A 21,791-nucleotide genomic window follows, 5' to 3' on the forward strand; every position below is an offset into this window, starting at 1 on the left:
GAACAATCTGAATTTTCCAGTCTTGTGAAATATTTTGAAGACATGTTGCATAAGAATCAGTATCTGTCAAACCCATACAGCCCCTCAGAACTCATCTGCATTTGTTTAATAAAATTGCCTGGAAATTTACGACATATTATTTTGGCAGGACGTTGCAAAGACGAAATTGGAGCTTTTCATGGACTGTTACAAGAATTGTAAATTGACACTGACAATCGCAGGACGTGAAAACAGGAACACAACAATTACAGGTCACATCCGTCACAATTCCGCGATGACAGAAATAACAACTGGGCACGATAAGGCTATTCTTACAAAGCAAATCATGACCAAAACAGACACCACCCATATGACAACAGTTGGCAGAGTAGTAATAATTACAGGGAAAGATCACCTCTCCGCAGTAATGACTAAGACAGAGACAATCAGAGAAACAGACAATATGGAAACGAAAATAATTATCAAGGGAGACAGAAAAACTTCAGAAATAACGGTCCAGCGCGCAATTACGATTCTGGGAGAAATTCTTCACCACATGACCGACAAAAAAAGAAACTATGGAAACTACCAACATAACGACAGACCTGAATGTCATCAGAACTGGTGGGATTCAAACAAGGCAGGGCCGACTCGACAAGGTGAATTTTTAGAAGTTAGATCTCCAAATCCCAATAACGACGCGTGCCAACAAAGAGACAGTAGGCAATGAATCACACCGCTGGCAGCCATAAATCTGGGAAGTACAAGATCAATTGTCACAAGTAATACAAGAATTGCATACTTCAGAGGACACTCACGCTCCAACACAGGAAGACTGACTTAGAAATATGGAAAAGCCACAAAATAATAACACAGGGCATTTTGGAAATTATGAAAGAAATTGGCAAGGTGCACCGAATTTTGAGATGGAACCACCGATACGACATAACAATCACCGATATGCGATTCGCCGACACGATGACTTTAACTATAAGCTTTCCACTACTGCACGTAAATTCAAAACATTTAAGAACTCTGGCAATGACATTCATCCACAAGCGTCACTTCATCAATTCTCTCATTGTTTCCCTCCCAGCTGGTCATTATGAAGCTGACGACGTAGCTGCCGTGGCTAGTAATTACGTAAAAATGGAAGACATTAGGGACATCTTACTCCAGGAACACGACGTAAAATATAACAACATTGCATTTCCTGTAATGCACATTGACGGCCGGTGTGGCTGTGCGGTTCTAGGCGCGTCAGTCTGGAACCACGTGACCGCTACGGTCGCAGGTTCGAAACCTGCCTCGGGCATGGATGTGTGTGATGTCCTTAGGTTAGTTAGGTTTAAGTAGTTCTAAGTTCTAGGGGACTGATGATTTCACAGTTGAGTCCCGTAGTGCTCAGAGCCACTTTTTTTTAACATTCACATTACAGTAAATGACGTAAAATTTATGGCAGTACTTGACTCTGGCAGTCCCATTTCAGTAATTAGTGAAGCAGCCTTCAGCAAAGGCAACATTGCCCCACACTTCCGTTGCCTAAGATTAAATTACAAGGTGCAATCGTTGGAAAAAGTGTAGATGTACGCCAACAAACCAACTTAGAATTCTTTTGTCAAAGCCACAGTTTCTCTATGAACTTTCTTGTTGTTCCATTACTGTCGACGGAAATTGTATTGGGAGTAGACTTTTTGAATGAATACAAAGCAATCTTAAACTTTCACGATGCGGGAATAAGTTTAGAGAAAGAAGGTAAGTCAATAGCTTTGAAATTTGAAGATTGGCTCTCAACCCATGACGAGGAAATTAATCGGCTTTACCTTCTGTTAGACAACTGTTCGGAATATTCGACGGAACTTGACACTAACGATCACTCTGCAAGTACTGACAGGGATGATATCTACGGCGTATTTGATACTAATGAGTTAATTCAGAATAAAATCAAACAATTGAGAATTGTAATGACACTGCTAGGCAGGACCTTTTTGAGATTTTACAAGCGCATTCCACAGTTTTTACTCACAAAACAGGAACACTTAAGGGATTTCAATACCAATTTCGTGTTCGTGAACATACTAAATTTTGTTAGACTATACGTAATTCCGGCACATTATAGGGACCGTGTTACAACAGAAATACAATCTATGCTTGACGAGGGAATTATTGAGCCTGCAGTAAGCTCATACAACAATCCATTACATATTGTTGAGAAGAAAAATGGATCGATCAGGCTTGTCTTCGATTCGAGACAAATCAATACTATCATAATTACTGAAACAGACAGGCTGCAAACGTTGGAAGAACTTCTTCAAAATTTTAATGGTGTAGATGTGTTGTCTTCTATTGATCTCAGATCCAGCTTGTATCACATCGAACTTCATCCAGAATGTAGAAAATACACAGTTTTTCTTTGTTTCGGCGTTTGTTATCAATTTAGGGAACTTCCTTTTGGTTTGGACATTTCTTCGGCAGCATTCATTCGTGGGCTGCATTCCATATTTCTTCAGTCCTTTAAACTTCACATCACCTTGTATGTGGACAATATTCTGATAGCAGAAGCCTCATGGGAACAACATAATCGCATACTGAACAGTGTGTTAAGTATTTTTGCAGAATGTGGAATTAAGTTAACTTGGAAATGTCTGAATTCGGTAGGACAAAGGTGAAGTTTTTGGGACACATTAGTTCTTCTGAGGGCATTCAGCCGGATCCTGAGAAGTTAGAAGCAATCAGAGCCATTGCAGTTCCATCCCCAAAAAAAAAAACAAATCCGCAGTTTACTAGGTTCTCTCGTAAATTTTTACCTTCGTTTTCTGAGTATGCAAATTGTAGTTACACCAAAACTTTGTTCTCTCACTGGAAAAAAATACTAATTGGAACTGGGACGAACAAGCACAGTTGGAATTCAATTCTTTGAAAGAATCGCTACTTAACGCGCCAATACTAGCTCATCCAGATCTGCCACAAGATTTCTGCCTTAGCACAGATTCTTCTGAAGTCGGTCTTGGTGCCCATTTAGTTCAAGAAGCCATAGAAAATTACACTACTGTTAAGAAAACCATTGCTTTTGCTAGACGAGGGCTAACAAAATCTGAAAAAAATTATTCCGTTACTGAATTAGATGCTTTAGCTATCGTTTGGGCATTTAACAAATTCCGTTTCTTTCTTTCTGGTAAGCACATAACAGTATACAGTGATCATCGTGCATTACAATTTCTTATGTCTTCAAAATTAGATCATGACAGGTTAAAACGTTGGGCATTGTTTCAGAATGTATTCTACTTCACAGTAGTCTACATTCCCAGCAAGGAGAACATTGTTGCGGACGCGCTGTCACGCGCACCGGCTGGGCTTGAGAAAAGTAACACAGAAGGCAACCTCGAGAAAAATTTCAGTATTCTTTACATTCAGAAAGTCGCCTTTGAAAACTTCATCACCACATCTTTAAAGGACATTGCTCATGAACAAGATAAAGATCCGATTTGGAAAGATATCAAAAGTAAATGGCATGAAAAGACACACACTCAGATTCGGCATTATTACCTGGTTAGAAACAACATACTCTTCAAACGCTGCACTGTTGATGACAAGCTATGGGTACTTTGCATCCCAGACGATTTTGTTAATAAGCTCATCTGGTACATTCATTTCAGCTATGCACATTTTGGTCCAAGAAAATGTTATCATATTCTTCGGACGACTTGTTATTTTAACATTATGGAAAAGAGAAATCTAAGATTCTTGACTATTTGTGAACTTTGTCAAAAAGCTAAACCATCTACCATCTCACATCGTGCTCCATTGTTTCCTATCATTCCTTCTAAATTAAAAGAATTTGCTGCTGTTGATCTCTTTGGACCCCTTATCAGAACATCGAATGGATTTTCGTACATTCTAGTCGCTGTTGAACTTACTTTAATTTTTTTTTTCTTTCACACTGTTACGTAAAGCCACTGGACGGTCTGTAACCAACGCCTTTGTTAAAAACTTTTTACATGAAGATGGACACGTTAGTAAAATCATTTCAGATAAACGGACCACAATTCAGGTCTGCTGTTTGGTCACGCATGCTTCAGAATCATAAAATCAAACCTGTTTTTATTTCATTGTACTCACCACATTGTAACCCGTCTGAACGGATTATGAAAGAAATCAATAAGCTTTGCATACTTTATTGTCACAGAAAGCATCAGTACTGGGACGGATATTTACACTTATTTCAAAATATGCTGAATGAAATCCCTCATGACTCCACTGCTTTACCACCTATTCTTGTACTGAAGAATGAAGAACCACCAAACAGAATCAGAGAGCTTGCACTTTTCCGAATACTCGTAGACTTCAAAACAAAGACGTAATTGATTTGGCTATAAAATATAAATTCTGCTGCAGAAAAAAGGAGAAAACTACACGGTAAAGCAAATGCAAAGAAACTATATATCGGTCAGAAAGTTCTCATTAAAGCTCATTCATTGTCACATAAGAAGAAACACTTGAATCACAAGTTCTTTCTGGTTTACAATGGACCTTACAGAATCCAACGTATACCACATGATAACTGCGTTGAAGTTGAAACTCTGAATACTAGGAAGAGTAAATGATTGCTCCACATTTCGCATGTAAAACCGTTTATTGAGAGATGATCTGCTTTATAACTTAGTCCTTGCTATAAAATTTTTCACTTAGCGTTACTAGTTGTCACACTTAGAAACTGTTATCATGCAACAATGTTTTGAAGTTAACTATACAATCAAGAACCAAGAGAGCTTATTTAAACAGTAATTACGAATGCATTGTTATAGTGAACAGACGACACAGTGTTGTTATTTGTACATTCTTGCTTGTTAGTTGCACGATTATGTAACAAATATAAGGCTCACATAGGCTTAGAACATATACTGGTACTGCTAATGAGATTTTAATGCAACATTTCGGTATGCTTGAAAATACATTCTGGATTTAAAGTACTTTCTGCGAGATTAAAGATGACTTAGTATTTGGTTTCTTCGACAGCTATATGATTATATCACAACGCTGCTAATGAGTGACACAATTTATATTATTGCTTTTGCGCTGTATCTGTTTTATATCTGCACAGTTTTTCTGAATTCTTCTGGAAAGAAAACATGTTTTAGTAGTAACATTTGTGGTATAGCTACAATGAGACAGCCTTTTTCGTACCACAACAATACGTTACAGTATAGTACTTTCTTCATCACGGTACTGGTCGTAATAACGAAGATATCTACAGTCCTGGAAATGGAAAAAAGAACACATTGACACCGGTGTGTCAGACCCACCATACTTGCTCCGGACACTGCGAGAGGGCTGTACAAGCAATGATCACACGCACGGCACAGCGGACACACCAGGAACCGCGGTGTTGGCCGTCGAATGGCGCTAGCTGCGCAGCATTTGTGCACCGCCGCCATCAGTGTCAGCCAGTTTGCCGTGGCATACGGAGCTCCATCGCAGTCTTTAACACTGGTAGCATGCCGCGACAGCGTGGACGTGAACCGTATGTGCAGTTGACGGACTTTGAGCGAGGGCGTATAGTGGGCATGTGGGAGGCCGGGTGGACATACCGCCGAATTGCTCAACACGTGGGGCGTGAGGTCTCCACAGTACATCGATGTTGTCGCCAGTGGTCGGCGGAAGGTGCACGTGCCCGTCGACCTCGGACCGGACCGCAGCGACGCACGGATGCACGCCAAGACCGTAGGATCCTACGCAGTGCCGTAGGGGACCGCACCGCCACTTCCCAGCAAATTAGGGACACTGTTGCTCCTGGGGTATCGGCGAGGACCATTCGCAACCGTCTCCATGAAGCTGGGCTACGGTCCCGCACACCGTTAGGCCGTCTTCCGCTCACGCCCCAACATCGTGCAGCCCGCCTCCAGTGGTGTCGCGATAGGCGTGAATGGAGGGACGAATGCAGACGTGTCGTCTTCAGCGATGAGAGTCGCTTCTGCCTTGGTGCCAATGATGGTCGTATGCATGTTTGGCGCCGTGCAGGTGAGCGCCACAATCAGGACTGCATACGACCGAGGCACACAGGGCCAACACCCGGCATCATGGTGTGGAGAGCGATCTCCTACACTGGCTGTACACCACTGGTGATCGTCGAGGGGACACTGAATAGTGCACGGTACATCCAAACCGTCATCGAACCCATCGTTCTACCATTCCTAGACCGGCAAGGGAACTTGCTGTTCCAACAGGACAATGCACGTCCGCATGTATCCCGTGCCACCCAACGTGCTATAGAAGGTGTAAGTCAACTACCCTGGCCAGCAAGATCTCCGGATCTGTCCCCCATTGAGCATGTTTGGGACTGGATTAAGCGTCGGCTCACGCGGTCTGCACGTCCAGCACGAACGCTGGTCCAACTGAGGCTCCAGGTGGAAATGACATGGCAAGCCGTTCCACAGGACTACATCCAGCATCTCTACGATCGTCTCCATGGGAGAATAGCAGCCTGCATTGCTGCGAAAGGTGGATATACACTGTACTAGTGCCGACATTGTGCATGCTCTGTTGCCTGTGTCTATGTGCCTGTGGTTCTGTCAGTGTGATCATGTGATGTATCTGACCCCAGGAATGTGTCAATAAAGTTACCCCTTCCTGGGACAATGAATTCACAGTGTTCTTATTTCAATTTCCAGGAGTGTATATGCATAGCATTTCACTTTTGTTTATTCCGAGGTAAGTACATTAACATCTACAGAACTTTGCTACTTAACGACGATAATTACGACACTATGCACATTTTTTACCCTTAAGCAATGACGGAGATTATCTTACAAAAAGACGCACAGTTTAGCGCTACAGTACACGTATTTGAGTGATTAATTTTGTACTGAAAACATTTATTTTTAAAGATTTTTGAATTACAAAGATACCAAAGTTTTCCGTGATACATTTCATGCCATTGCTGTAATCTGTAACACATGAGGGTATAATTACATTAATCCTCAGGGGGTACACGCCTACTTGGTGTGCTAAGCGTGTAGAGAGCGCTAGGAGCCCTAGCTGATATGGTATTTGCTTAGACAACTTTACACATCGGTACCATATTTCTCTAACACAAAATTACACAGCTATCTGATTATTTAACAGAGAAACAAACATTTTTTTACTATGTTAGAGACACATGTTTACACAATTACACAGTTAGGTAACTTCAGACTGATGAAATTGTATTTTGTCTGTACTTTGTGAACTGTTCATAATTTTTCGGAACCATTGTGATACTATGAGAGCTTTGAATGTCGTATATGATAAGGAATCATGATTTTTGAAGTACGTTTGAGGTAGATGACTTTATTGAAGGTTTTGAAATTATTGAAAGAAGCTGTGACGATTTTGAGATGTGATTGAATTGTTATGATGTTATTATTACGACGACAATGTGTGTTATGCTTTTGAGGTATGTTTATGATCAATAAGCTGATGCTATATGAGGAATCTGATTTTGCTACATATTTATTATGATGAAATATTGAAGAAATGTCGACGAATATGTATATGTGTCATAAGGTGAGGAATAATGAGTAGTGGTTGGGGACACTGATTTGTGAAAAAGGATGTTGGAAACCAAGAGTCGTACATTAAGAGTTGTGAAACGTGTGTACATGCGTGAATATATCACAACACTGCTATTCATGAGATTTCGTTTCTACACATTTCTACTGTAAGTTTTTGGCCTGTGAAATTTTATTGGTATCAAACTGTCACTGTAGCAGAAACTGCTGTTGTTAATTTTTGGGTAAGAAAGCTGAGTGACCTTGACATACTGCATTGTGGGCGCCCAGCTGTGCCAGTCACCTGGAGAAAAAGTCGTTAGGTGGAGAAAAAGAGGCCATTAACCTCGCTATTGACATTCATTTGTAGGAAGCATCGCAAATAAGGCACTCTATTACTTGGAATCATATGATTATACTGTGGAGCTTGTACTTTGTGCTACTTACTGAAATGCATATGAATTGATGGGAAATATTCTTACATCTGCACACCTGATTACGACAAGTGTCTTTCTACGAGAGTTGAGAGAATTTCTACTGACTTTTGAAATGCCAAATGGCTATTGAATGATGTTTTTAATCATTGCTTTGTACATAGTTCCTTATTTCATTTGATATCTGGGTTCCAGCTGTGTTGCAGTATTGGTTTTATAAAATAAAATAAAATTCATTTGCTAATGTGAACACTTTCTGTCAACAGATCTATTAAATAATAATTTTATGATCCACATTCTTCGAGAAAGGAGCACTTGGAAAGGAAATAACAATAATAAGGGACTAAAAACAGTAACTGCATACATAATTTTCTTTTCAAGTACTTGGTAATTTGTTTTGTAGAATAAGTTGTAATGCTGCACCACTTTAATGACATAGACATTAAGATGTGAATAGACATTTCCCTTATCTGCATTGTTGTCTTTAATGTACTATTTTTGCTGCTTGAGCTATGTCATATTTAGGTATAAGTCATTGCATTTGCTGCTGTTGTTTGCCAGGCATAGTGGTACTGAATTTCACTTTGTATTACTCTGTTAAGCCAGTTTTACTACTGATTTATTTTTCTTGTTGTTACACATTGGCTCATATTAGTTGAAATGTTGCATTTGCTTTGCTAATCTATATTTATTACTGCTAGCTTTGCCAATTTGCATTTATTTGTCATTGCTGTTTGTGTTAATTGTTTTGTGCTGCTGGATTGCTTCATCCCTTAGTTTATGCATCTGAGCTCAGTAGATTTTAGTTACCTTAAGAGGGGGTAGGCTATAAAAGAGAGTGAGTTGCGATGAATTGGAAGAAATGCATTGAAAAGTTATATGAAAAAATTCTTGTTTTAAAAAAAAGGCAGTCTACAATGAAGAATAATTATTTTGAAAGAGGATATGAATAGAATACAGAAAGCAGGCATAGATAGGACTTTTTGGGAATAATGATGAACTAAGGGAGATCTCCAAGAAGAAAGTTTTGTTCGCAAAATACTGCAGAAAAATATACCCAGTCCTTCCCTTTTGTGTTTTTCAACTGTGTGTTTGTATACCCTTGTGTATTTGTGTTCTTCCTGTCTTGATGTGTTTATCTGATAAGAGTTATGTTGCTGAATTTTTCTAATGATATGTTATTTTCTATGTAAAGATGTTTAGACATTATTTATTCTGTTCTGTTTAATGCTCATGTGTGAAATTAATGTTTTAAAAACTATTCTCATTATTTTATTTATTAGCTTATGTCATAATTCCTGTAACACTGATGTACATGTTTATTTCTATTCTTCTGTAAGGCCTGTATTACGACAAATGTTATCTGTATTATTGTGTTTTTACTGATGTTTCCTGTACCTTTGTAATTGTATTCTCATGTTACAAAATTGTAATTGATACCAGTTCATCAAATTAAGTACCTTGTAAGCATTCATTTCAGTGCACACATTTCTCTTGGGCATAGTATATGCACAATATGTGAGAAGTTGGGACTGTTAGTGTTTGCACATGAGGCACTTACATTTATAGAACTGTGTGTTAGTTATTTGACAATTTTTGCTGAAAATTCAATTTATTTGGTTTAGGTGACAGTATGGGCAGTGTTTGAACTGAAATGTACCTTACAGCTTTCATCGTCAGTGCTTTTCAGCCATAGAGTTATCTTCGATCAAAGGTATTATCTTGTAGGCTTGGAATTATTATTTCGTTTCTGTGTAACTAATACAGGGTGTTACAAAAAGGTATGGCCAAACTTTCAGGAAACATTCCTCACACACAAATATAGAAAAGATGTTATGTGGACATGTGTCCGGAAACGCTTAATTTCCATGTTAGAACTCATTTTACTTTCGTCAGTATGTACTGTACTTCCTCGATTCCCCACCACGATTTCATACGGGATACTCTACCTGTGCTGCTAGGACATGTGCCTTTACAAGTACGACACAACATGTGGTTCATGCATGATGGAGCTCCTGCACATTTCAGTCGAAGTGTTCGTACACTTCTCAACAACAGATTCGGTGACTGATGGATTGGTAGAGGCGGACCAATTCCATGGCTTCCACGCTCTCCTGACCTCAACCCTCTTGACTTTCATTTATGGGGACATTTGAAAGCTCTTGTCTATGCAACCCCGGTACCAAATGTAGAGACTCTTCGTGCTCGTATTGTGGACGGCTGTGATACCATACGCCATTCTCTAGGGCTGCATCAGTGCATCAGGGATTCCATGCGACGGAGGGTGGATGCATGTATCCTCGCTAATGGAGGACATTTTGAACATTTCCTGTAACAAAGTGTTTGAAGTCACGCTGGTACGTTCTGTTGCTGTGTGTTTCCATTCCATGATTAATGTGATTTGAAGAGAAGTAATAAAATGAGCTCTAACATGGAAAGGAATGTCCACATAACATATTTTCTTTCTTTGTGTGTGAGGAATGTTTCCTGGAAGTTTGGCCGTACCTTTTTGTAACACCCTGTATAAATTACGTGTCGGCAAATTCATGAAAGTAATTTAATTTTATCCATATTTTGGAGCTTCAAACTTGACTCTACTCAATACACTCGAGGTACAGATTAAAAAACGCCATCTGTCACAATTTTTCATGTCTTATTCAGTACACGAGGCTTTTCGGACCCTGTAGTAGTAGTAGTAGTAGTAGTAGTAGTAGTAGCAGCTTTATCCATCCGTAGATCTCTTTTTGCAAGGATATAGGACATGTAAAAGTACTCGTATTTACAAATTTAGATCAATTTAAAATAAACTAATTCGTATATAGATATATTTAATGACCTCTGTAGTTAGAGACAATCGTTAGATTTACTTCTGGTATACAATACTTTTTTTACAAATAACTTATTAAATAATGTAATGCCACATATTTCACTCATATCTCACTATCAGTCACTGCACATTCTATACACACATTGTTTCATAACACTTCACTCACTACACACACATACACAAACACACACACACACACACACACACACACACACACACACACACACACTGACGATTTATGTGCCACTTTCTGTTCCGCAACTTCCTATTTGCTATCCTGTAAAACTGAGTCAGCACCTCTCCATAATGAGTAAGTCGTTGAGGTCAGAAAGAGGAAGAGGTGTTAGTATTGTGCATACCTTGGGGGTAAGTAATTCTAGAAAGGAAAAAAAGAAGGGAGAAAGACATAAAGTGAAGGTGTTATGTGGAATGTTGGATATTTTATTATCATTATTATTTATTGGTATAACAGTTTTTATCAAGCCCCTACTCTGTTTTAGCTAAGTAATCCTTCAATGTATAAAATACATTGCATAACAGGTACATTTTAGCTGCCTTTTTAAATAAGTGTATTTTTGCAATTTCTTTAATCTCTTTTGGTAATTTATTGTACAGTTTTATTCCTTGATAGAAAATGCTGTTTTGAGTTTTATGTTTATTTTTCTTGGTAAATGAAGTTGAGTCTATCTCTTGCATGGTCATGGACGTAGCTGTTTGTGCAGTAATTAGCAATGTTATTTTTGATGTGTACAACAGACTGGTAAATGTATTCATATGGATCAGTTAAAATCCCAATGTTCTAAACAGATCTTTACAATGAGCTTGACTAGTATTTTTGGTTATTATTCTTATGGCTCTTTTCTGGGGTTTGATAATTGTGTTCATATTATGTGGATTGGTTCCCCAAAAAAGTATTCCATAGCTAAGAATTGAGAGTACATATGAATAATATATAACTAAAAGACACTACATGTTACACACTGATGATAGGATTCTAAGGGCATAACATGCTGATGACAAAGTACCTTTGTCTGTTCACACCACTTCAACTGAGAATCCATATTCATTCCTAGAAATTTTGCATTCGTTACACAGTCGATAGAGGTGCCATCTACATTTAATTTAACATTGTCATTTTTCTTCTTCAAACTTAAATTCTTGGCATTAGTATTCGTTATGTTCAATGTTACTTTATTACTTATTGACCAATTACAAACTTCCTTGAAAGTTTCATTTGCTTTCTCAGCAAGGAGTTCTCGTGTTTTCTCAATGACTATAATATTGCTGTCATCAGCGAAGAGGATATTTTCACCGTGAGTAACACTACTGGGAAATTTGTTGATGTATATCAGGAACAGTATTGGTCTTAATTTGCTACCTTGTGGATCCCCTACATTGACGTATTTTGGTTCTGATAAGTCTTTTACTAAATGTTTAGATCTATTTTAAGGATGTGTTATCTCTACTCTTTGTACCCTATCTGTGAGGTATAATCGAAACCAGTCATTAGCTACCCCTCTTATTCCTAATTCTTCTGGTTTATTTAATAGAATCTTGTGGTCGACCGTATCAAACGCCTTAGAAAGATCCAAAAATATGCCTGTGACACATTCATCTTTATCAAGAGCATGAAGTACAACTTTTGTGAATTCTACTATGGCTCACTCCGTATTTTTGCCACTTCAGAAATCAAACTGTGATTTGCTTAGAATATTCTATTTCTTCAGGTAATTCATTAATCTGTGTTTCATAATTGCTTCTATTATTTTTTGAGAATGCTGACAGCAGGGAAATGGGCAGGTAATTTTCTATGTCTTCTGCGTTACCTTTCTTAAGCAAAGGTACAACTCTTGCCTGTTTTAACTGCTCTGGAAATGTCCCCGATGTGAAGGATTCATTTATTATATTTGTTAAGGGACCTTGTGTAAACCCTATGCACTGTCTCAGTACACACATTGGTACTTCATCTAAGCCTACTGACTTTCTATATTTTAGTTTTTGAATTTTTTACTGACTTCATTCTCTGTGGTTGGAAGTAACATCAATGTATTTAGTGCAACATTATTTAGAGGTGTTTTATTTGTTTAGGCGAATTTTTGCTGTAACTTCTCTAAAAATGCTCGTTTACATAGTTTGCTAAGTGCTGTGGATCATTTATTATTAGATCTCCCTCCCTTAGCAGTATGTTATTTGGCATTTGTTCGCCTCTCCCCGTTTCCTTTTTTATTACATCCCAGACTGCTTTGCTTTTATTCTCTACATTATATATTATTTTGTCATTAAATCACTTTTTTGCAGCAATCAGCACCTTCCTGTAGACCTTTTTGTATCTATGATAGAAATTTAAGAATTCTGGATCATTGTGAATCTTTTTCGTGGAACTGAGGTGTTTAAGTGTTTGGGAGGACTTCTTAATACCTGCTGTTATCCATCCATTTTTGTGAGATGTTAATGCATACATGCATACTTTTGGAAATGCCTTTTCAAAGTTCAATTTAATCAATGTGTAGAATTTAGAGAATTTCATACTCATATTGGATTCCTTATACACTCCATCCCAGCTTTGTTTTTCTAGTTCTTTTGAAAAAAAATTATTTTGATTTGTAATAGATGTCATTTGTAGGTTTGTAGTTTAGGGAATGGTTCGATGCCTCACTTAACTGTTGTCATATGACAGAGATGGTCTGATAGTTCGAGATCTTTTGCAACTACATCAGATTTTTCCCTGTCCCTATTTGTGGCCACATGGTGAATTACTGATGAATTTGTAGTGGTAAACCTTGTTGCACTATTGACCAATAGGGACATGCCAAAACTTTGAAAGATATTTTGAAGGTGCTGCTGGATTGATTTATGATGTTAATGTTGATGTTAATGTCCCCATACAGGATCATGTTGACGTTTGTACTTGAGACTTTATCTAGAACTTCCGTTAACTTATTGAAAAACATGTCCACACTTCCACTGGGAGATCTATACACACACAAAATGATTAATTTCTTCGTGATATCAAGTCTTGTTAATTCAATAGCTGATATTTCAAACTGTTTCTCTTCACTTACGGTACTGAGGTCATGTCTTGATTTGAACTGTGTTCCTTTTCCGATATAAATGAATGATCCTCCTCCCCTTGAAGTATTTCTGCAGTAAGAGTTTGCCTTTTCATACAGTGATAACACTACATGTTGGATTTCTGTGCCTCTTTACCAGTGCTCAGTAATACAAACTACTGGGCAGTTCAAAGATTAGAGCTCAACTTCTAATAGTTGTATTTTATTTTATATAGATTGCATGTTTTGATCGAGGACTGTTAAGTCTGTGAAATGCCCCATGTTACTCTTTCCAATGGTTTGTTTTTCTTTGTTAAAGTACATCTACAGGTGTAATTCGTCTTAACACATGATTTATTTGTTCTCTTCAATGAGATGAAATGCATATTCCTGTCACAAAAAGGTTTGATATTAGGTTACAAACTTCGTAAGACAGACGCGGAAAATATGCGTGAAATCGTGGAATATATGAATATTTTGAACTTACCAAATAATCGAAGAAAAGCCGTTTTAACGTTTTGGTAACAGTATAAGTTTTTCCTCCATCGTTTTCAAGCAATCCTTGAATGAAATGATATGCTTAAAAAAGATGGAGGAAAAAACTCATACTGTTACTAAAAGGTTAAAAGCACTTTCCTTGGATTATTTGGTAAGTTTACAATATTCTTATTTTCCACGATTTCACGCATATTTTCCGCGTCTGTCTTACGAAGTTCGTAACCTAACATCAAACCTTTTTGTGACAGGAATATGCATTTCATCTCATTGAAGAGAACAAATAAATCATGTGTTAAGACGAATTACACCTGAAGATGGACCCACAGGGTCCCAAATGCGTCGTGTACTGAATAAAACACGAAAAATTGTGACTGAAGTCGTTTTTTAATTCATACCTCCTGTCAATAAACTAAACTTGTGTTGTTGACATGGTGGCTAGCATGGCCTTACGCTCAATACAGAGCGAGAATATCGCGGTTATTGTGTATATATGTGCTCAAAATTTAGGGTCGTTCGGTAGGTTAACACGTTTGCCCATACAGTCGACATGCACAAAAGGAGATCTCATCATCAGGCATCGGATATCTACTGCAAGATCCGTATTTTAAATTTAGAGGAAGAGATCAATGAACAAAGAAAGAAGCTACAGCATTTTACATGTAAGAAAATTGCACAAGCTTTATCGGAGTTCACCGTAGTGGTTCACGTTAAAGAGACTGAATTTTCGTCCCTTCATTATAAGACTATTTCTTCGACACTCCAAAAGATGGCGGTTCAGTACATTTTTGTGTTGTGAGATAGTAAACAGCATACTTGGGTTTCGTGTTTGGTTGGTATGTGCTCAAGTCATGCATTTTAGTTGTGGCCATTTGTGTTTTGTCTTCTTATATTTTTTCGTGTATGTATCATTATTTCAGATGTGAATATATGGTCTCTGGTGAGTATGCTAGTGCTTCGATTTAACGTACAAGCACTGCTTTTACAATGCCAAATTAATGATTTGCATTGAAAATGGAACTATAATGCAACGAAATCAGCTAGCAAAATAAACTCATCGATACATTTGTGGCGATTTATCATCCGTTAGAGAAAATTTGGAGTATCGTAATTCTTGTTCATTGATTTCAGGAACGTTAAGGGGTTTAAGCTACGACTAAATAAAGTACTTTGTTATGAGTTAATACAAGTAATGAATTTCTCTTTAGGAGTAATAAAATTGGTTTAGAGGTACATATTAAAGAATTTTCAGTGACCGATGTCACGTTCGGAACCCGAGTTCTCCTGAGTTAGCGGGACTCGGCAGCAGGCGCGGCAGAACAGCGAAGCACAGGAGAGCACGGACTGAGGTAATGACTGTGGGAGGGGCTGCGTCTGTCCAACCGCCTCGCGTCGGGGCGGCTGCGTGGCCGCCACGCGGGTTGCATAACAACACCCTGTGGTCGCGGAGGTGGCGACCATGCCAGGAATAGACAAACCTGGGCAGCTTTGTTCACTGGTAGAAAATATCCCTATGTTCATCATAGCTTATTCCTCTGTAAATGACTACTCTGTAAGTCATGTCCATAAATGACAATTAATTTTGTATTCCAAGTAATTTGTTTCATACATTAGAAATCACACACAGGATTGAAAACTGACGACTTTCCAATCAAACCTAATGTATCCAAAACAGAGTCACACAAGTAAAGTGTGTGTTTGTAACATCTGTGACACAGCACTCGTTAAAGCCTGTGCTATGGTAAGTGAGCTGGATTCACATTTTGAGGAAGGATTTTCACATAGATATCGACTGTGTGTACCTGAATGGTGGCAAATCAGATTACATCCACTCTGTAATAACACTGATCCATCAAGTAAGTTCGAAATGCAATCACACGTCACGATGGATCAAAAGCAAGCCAGAAGATGCTACCAATATGACAATAATATGGTCGCCAGCCTAATTAGGCATTAACTGAGTTTCTTCCCTGTACAAGTTGGTATATATTCATGCAAAACAACAAGTTGTAACATTGCATAATATAGTAGAATTTTAGAACCAGAAAATCTATTGAACTGATAGTTTCACGTTCTGCACTGATATGGAAAGTCATGTATAAATAACACTACACTATAATGTTTATTACAAAACTTTATGCTGTCTATTAATCTGGTTAAAATCGGGCATAGATTACCCTAGAAATTGTACTTTCGTGCCACACACAGAATGTCAATTTCGATCAAGATAAAACACTGATAAATGTTGACATTTATATTAACTTTAACTTTTGCTGGTCAAACCAATTTAGCACACTTCAGAATGCAAATGAATGAAGGAGGGGCCCTGAAACTGTTATGATCGCTGTATTAAAAAAAATGATTACTGAATTTATTATTCATTCAAGATTTCCAGTGTATAAGTTACTACTCTTTTCATCTTATTTACAACTCATTTAAATGCCTTTAAATCTGTCTCGAAACAATAAACTTAATTACTGTATCAATACTAAAGTTATCTTTTGACTACGTTAGACCTTCGCTATTCATTTACTGGTTCATTCACCACACATTTCTTTAAACACCATTCTAATATAGCTAGTTTTGCAAATCATTATTATTAACACAATTTTTAATTTTCATTTCGGGACACTCGGGTTGCACAACGTTTGGAAAGGACACTGTCTACGTTAGTTGCGAGGATAATTGAATGGTGGAAAAGTTCTGGTAAAATTTAGGTTATTATTGCACCAAACGAACAGAGTTCACTCTCTGATAACTACGAATACAATACTAAAAGCTTCAACCTGCTAGTATCGATGAGGCGGTTGGCGGGCGGCAAGATGGCGAGGCACAGAGCACACATACAAACACAGCTATGGCTTTTGACGTATCGGCACTTTAATTCTTCTTAGCGTCGCAATACTTTTCCATTTAGTGCCTATGGAATTTTACCATGCTGTGTGGGCGTTGGAACGGCATACCCGCGGCTCAGTGAAGCTATGTCTTCCAGGAGAGCCTCTTCGCTCCAGAAGGTGTTGCTCAAACCAGTGCCAAACTCCAACTACTACTGAGCCCATTGTGCCATGCAGTGCCCGCGTGCGTTTTCCCGCACTCGCCTGCCATCCACCTTTTACACCTCCCTGACAGACCGGGTAGTCACCCAAGGTTTTGCATTCTACATATCCTAACACATTGCCTACGTATGGACCAGATGCACAGTTACAATTTTAAACATCTCACAACAGTTTCAACATTTGTTACATTTCAGTTCTATAACAATATTACTTTACATTTGACATAAACATTAACATTCACATTGAAACTTTTTTACAGTTTTCTTAACATAAAGGCATGAAACAAAAAATAAAGAAATGAAATCAGAACATCCATTACACAAGTTTATCGAAAAATGAGATGAAAAGAATTACTTATATGTACAATAGCACAGAGTTGTTATTGTTACATATTGTGTTCGCTGTCTTTTAGCTAATTTATGTAAGAACCAGTAAAGCATGGAAGTGAAACATGGACGATAAATAGTTTAGACGAGAAGAGAATAGAAGCTTTCGATATGTGGAGCTACAGAAGAATGCTGAAGATTAGATATGTGGATCACATAAGCAATGAGGAGGTATTGAATAGAACTGGAGAGAAGAGGAGTTTGTGGCACAACTTGACTAGAAGAAGGGATCGGTTGGTAGGACCTGTTCTGAGGCATCAAGGGATCACCAATTTAGTACTAGAGGGCAGCATGGAGGGTAAAAATCGTAGAGGGAGACCAACAGATGAATACACTAAGCAGATTCAGAAGGATGTAGGCTGCAGTAGGTACTGGGAGATGAAGAAGCTTGCACAGGGTAGAGTAGCATGGAGAGCTGCAGCAAACCAGTCTCAGGACTGAAGACCACAACAACAAGAACATGTAAGAAACTGATCTAATTGCCTGAGACGTCTTGAAGGACTTTAAGGGTACCAGAGGTTGGACGACAGTCCAATGTGGTGATTTTGGAAGCTCAGGGATGTGCTTCCCTCATTAACATACAACTAACATTGGAAATCAGCACATGTTTGAATTAGACGTTATCTTCTTGGAAGGCACCGTCTTGTACTAGAAACAATACCTACATGAGCGAAGTCAACTGAAATCATTTGATTGGCTGTGTGGAGTATTTTTCACTTCACATCCGAACCATGTCTGAGGATTAGTAATGACTGTCAAAAGGGTTTTAGAATATCTATCATATTACACAGGTGAAAGATAAAGATTATGGTTTAATATCCCGCTCACAATGGAGTCATTTGAGGCAAATGGTGAAGAAAGAACGAAATTAGTAGTGTCCTTTTCAAGAGATCCAACATTTGCTTTAAGCAGTGTCTGGAACATCAGGAGACATAAATTAGGATTACAAGACGAGAACTTTAACTGCTTCTTTCTGAACGTAATTCTAGAGTAATTATAAATGTGACATGCCGACCGGTTTCATAATTGGAGGAAGATCCTCTGGATTGTATATTTAGATTTTGATACGAAACATGATCTGTGCTAGGGAGTTATGTAAAATATGTTCGTATGGCCACATAATGTTACTATTAGATGGTAGTCCACGCTTTTTTCTCCTTTTATGAACTCAGTTAGCTGAGAAAGGGGGCTGCAAGCTAGACAATCGATGTGATAAAGGAAAAATTACTCTCACAGCCATATTCAGGGCAACAAATCCGCCAATAAAAACTGTCAAAACTTTATATATCTTATATTGAAAGCTTTGAAGGACATGCGCTCTAATAAGACTGAAGGGAAGGATAACATTCCTTCGGAATGTCTGAAAACAGTGGGAGCAGTGGCAAGGAAACAACTTTTCAAGTCGGTTTGCAGAACCTGTTAGTCTGGTGACATACTGTGGGACATGGGACATTCGGGAAATTACCATCCACACAATTCCGAAGATAGCATGGAGAGGTGAAAGCGAGAACTACAGCTTAAGTCTAATTACGAAGTTGCTAACACGAATAATATGTATAGAGGACAAGAAAATTCAGCATCTATTAGATGAAAATAAATTTATTTTAGGACAGGTGAAGGCACGAAAGGGACAGTTCTGGCAATGTGCTTCATAATGAAAGGAGTTCACTTTCATGGCGTCTGTCGGCTTAGAAAAACCGTTCGGCGATATAAAGCGGTGTCACGTGTTTGAAACTGATCAGGAAAAAAAGGTATCATCTTTAGGGAATGTCGGGTAGCATACGATATGTAGAAGAACCAATATCGAAAAATAACTAAGAAGGAAATGCTCTCATTTTAAAGAGTGTAAGAAAGGAAAATACTGTTAAATATATACAGGGTATCCCAAATAGTATGTTACGAGGCAGGGTGGTGGTCAAATGAATAGCATGTGAGCACATTATACAAATTAACTTACGTTCGTCAACGTTTCGTTTACAGCTTTAAACACCAGTTTAATGTACAAAACCGGCCCCTAAGCGACTAGTAATATTGACAATGTATCCGGATGTGCAGTACTGTTGACTGTCTAAGAGTGAGACTCAGAGTTTCCGCAGTAATATCGACAATAAAAAAAAAAAACTTAGAAATAAATTCCATTGCCTGTGTGGGCAGTATTGACCATATCCTAGATAGTCTTCCGCATGCTACACGGACCATGGAGGTTGGATTAAGTTTTTTGTTGTTTTGTGGAAAAAGAGTTCAAAATAAGGCGATAAAGCATTGTTGTTATAGTGCCTCGAAATGTATAAATGACTTCCGACATTGTAAGATGTTAGGACAGATGAGAATAATAACTCACATATTAAGAATGATGAATCGCATTATTTGTTGATCAGAATATATACACAATGGCGAAGAAGTATGATGTTTTTAAAAGATTCAGTTAAGAAAAGTCATGGATAAAACTATATGGCAACGGTCACGCAAAGTGATAACAGCCGGAAGAAGGGTGTCCTGTTCACATACCCCTCCGTATCTGCATCCAGTAACGCCTAAGGGGTGAGGACGACACGGCGACCGGTCGGTACCGTTGGGCCTCCGAGGCCTGCGAGAGCTGTTCGGAAATTATAAATGGTTATATTTGTATATATATAGAGATCTACAGTACCAAGTGTCATGGCGTAGTAGATACGCATTGACTTAGTGGAAGTGCTTCTCACATTGCGTTATTTTGTTTCTTGATGTAAGGGATATGGGAGATGGGACGGTGGTAAAATGCCTATTTGTGGGGACGCCAATGTATGGGGGGGGGAATCATGTTCAGCTACGTATCAAATGTTGAACCATCAACACAGAAAAAGTTATGACAAGTTTTCGGTTTAATTCAACCGCAGTTCTCAACAAGTTTTCGTGAGAGATTTTTGCTGCTCCATGAATCAGGTTGGCAACCACCATTTTTTCTGCTTGCAACAACTGTAACACTTATCTCAGCAGCAGCGTCTTTATCGTCCATCATTCCGAACAGCAGTATTATTGCTTAATATTATTGAAAATATAATTGACAACAATATTAAGCTAAACATACATAAGTTTAATAATGCTGCACATCATTATTGGGCAGTACTGTTGAAAGTTTAGGGCAGGGCCGGCCTGAAATTCTGCACGCGTGCAGTGATCCTGCACATTGCAACTTCCGGGTCACAGTGTGCACGCCGCAGCCCTCAGCGTTCATGTAGTGCATGTTTCTACGCACAGATGTCGCTTAATCCACTTGCTGGGATACTCTGTACCGGCGAATTCTAGTGCTCTTTCCACAGCTTGCATGGGAGGTATTTCGCGTATTAAACATTTAAAATACTGTCACAGTCTACTCATTGAGACGTCTACTTTTATGTTAACAGTTTAACACAGTAAGACAAGTAATACAGTTAACTACCATGGGTTATTATTAAGGCAGCTTGACTGACGGCACATAAATACGTGTAATGTTTTTGATCTAGTATTTAAGAAAGAGAGCACTTAGGGACTTCCAACAAACCTTATTCATTTCTCCTTCACCTCACTCATCTCCTTTCCGACCAGCTTAATTCTCCGCAATCTTCCTCTCCTTGGACCTCGAACATGCTTATGACCGCGTATGGCATTCTGGTCTCCTCTTCAAAACTCCAAACCTTCGCCCCTCCCATTAACTACGTCCGTCTGATCGGCTCCTTTCTCTCCCACCGTCCTTCCTAAGTCACCATCCATAACAAAGATTCCTACACCTTTTTCCCCTCCGCCGGTGTGCCCCAAGGCTCCGTCCTACCCCCCTTCTGTACCTTTTGTATACGGCGGACGTGCCACCGCCGTCACCCCCCGTCCACCTTCTCCAGTTTGCTGATGACACCGCCTTCCTTGCCATTGCCCCCACCCTGCAGCGCTCCCAACACCTTCTCCAATCCCCTGTTGACCGGTTCACCGCTTGGTGCAACCAGTGGTTGCTCAAGCTCAGTCCCTCCAAAACCCAGGCGATCATTGTAGGCAAAACCACCCCTTCCTTCCGCCTCCTTAATTTCT

This window comes from Schistocerca cancellata, chromosome 1 (assembly GCF_023864275.1).
Source record: "Schistocerca cancellata isolate TAMUIC-IGC-003103 chromosome 1, iqSchCanc2.1, whole genome shotgun sequence".
NCBI lineage: Eukaryota > Metazoa > Arthropoda > Insecta > Orthoptera > Acrididae > Schistocerca > Schistocerca cancellata.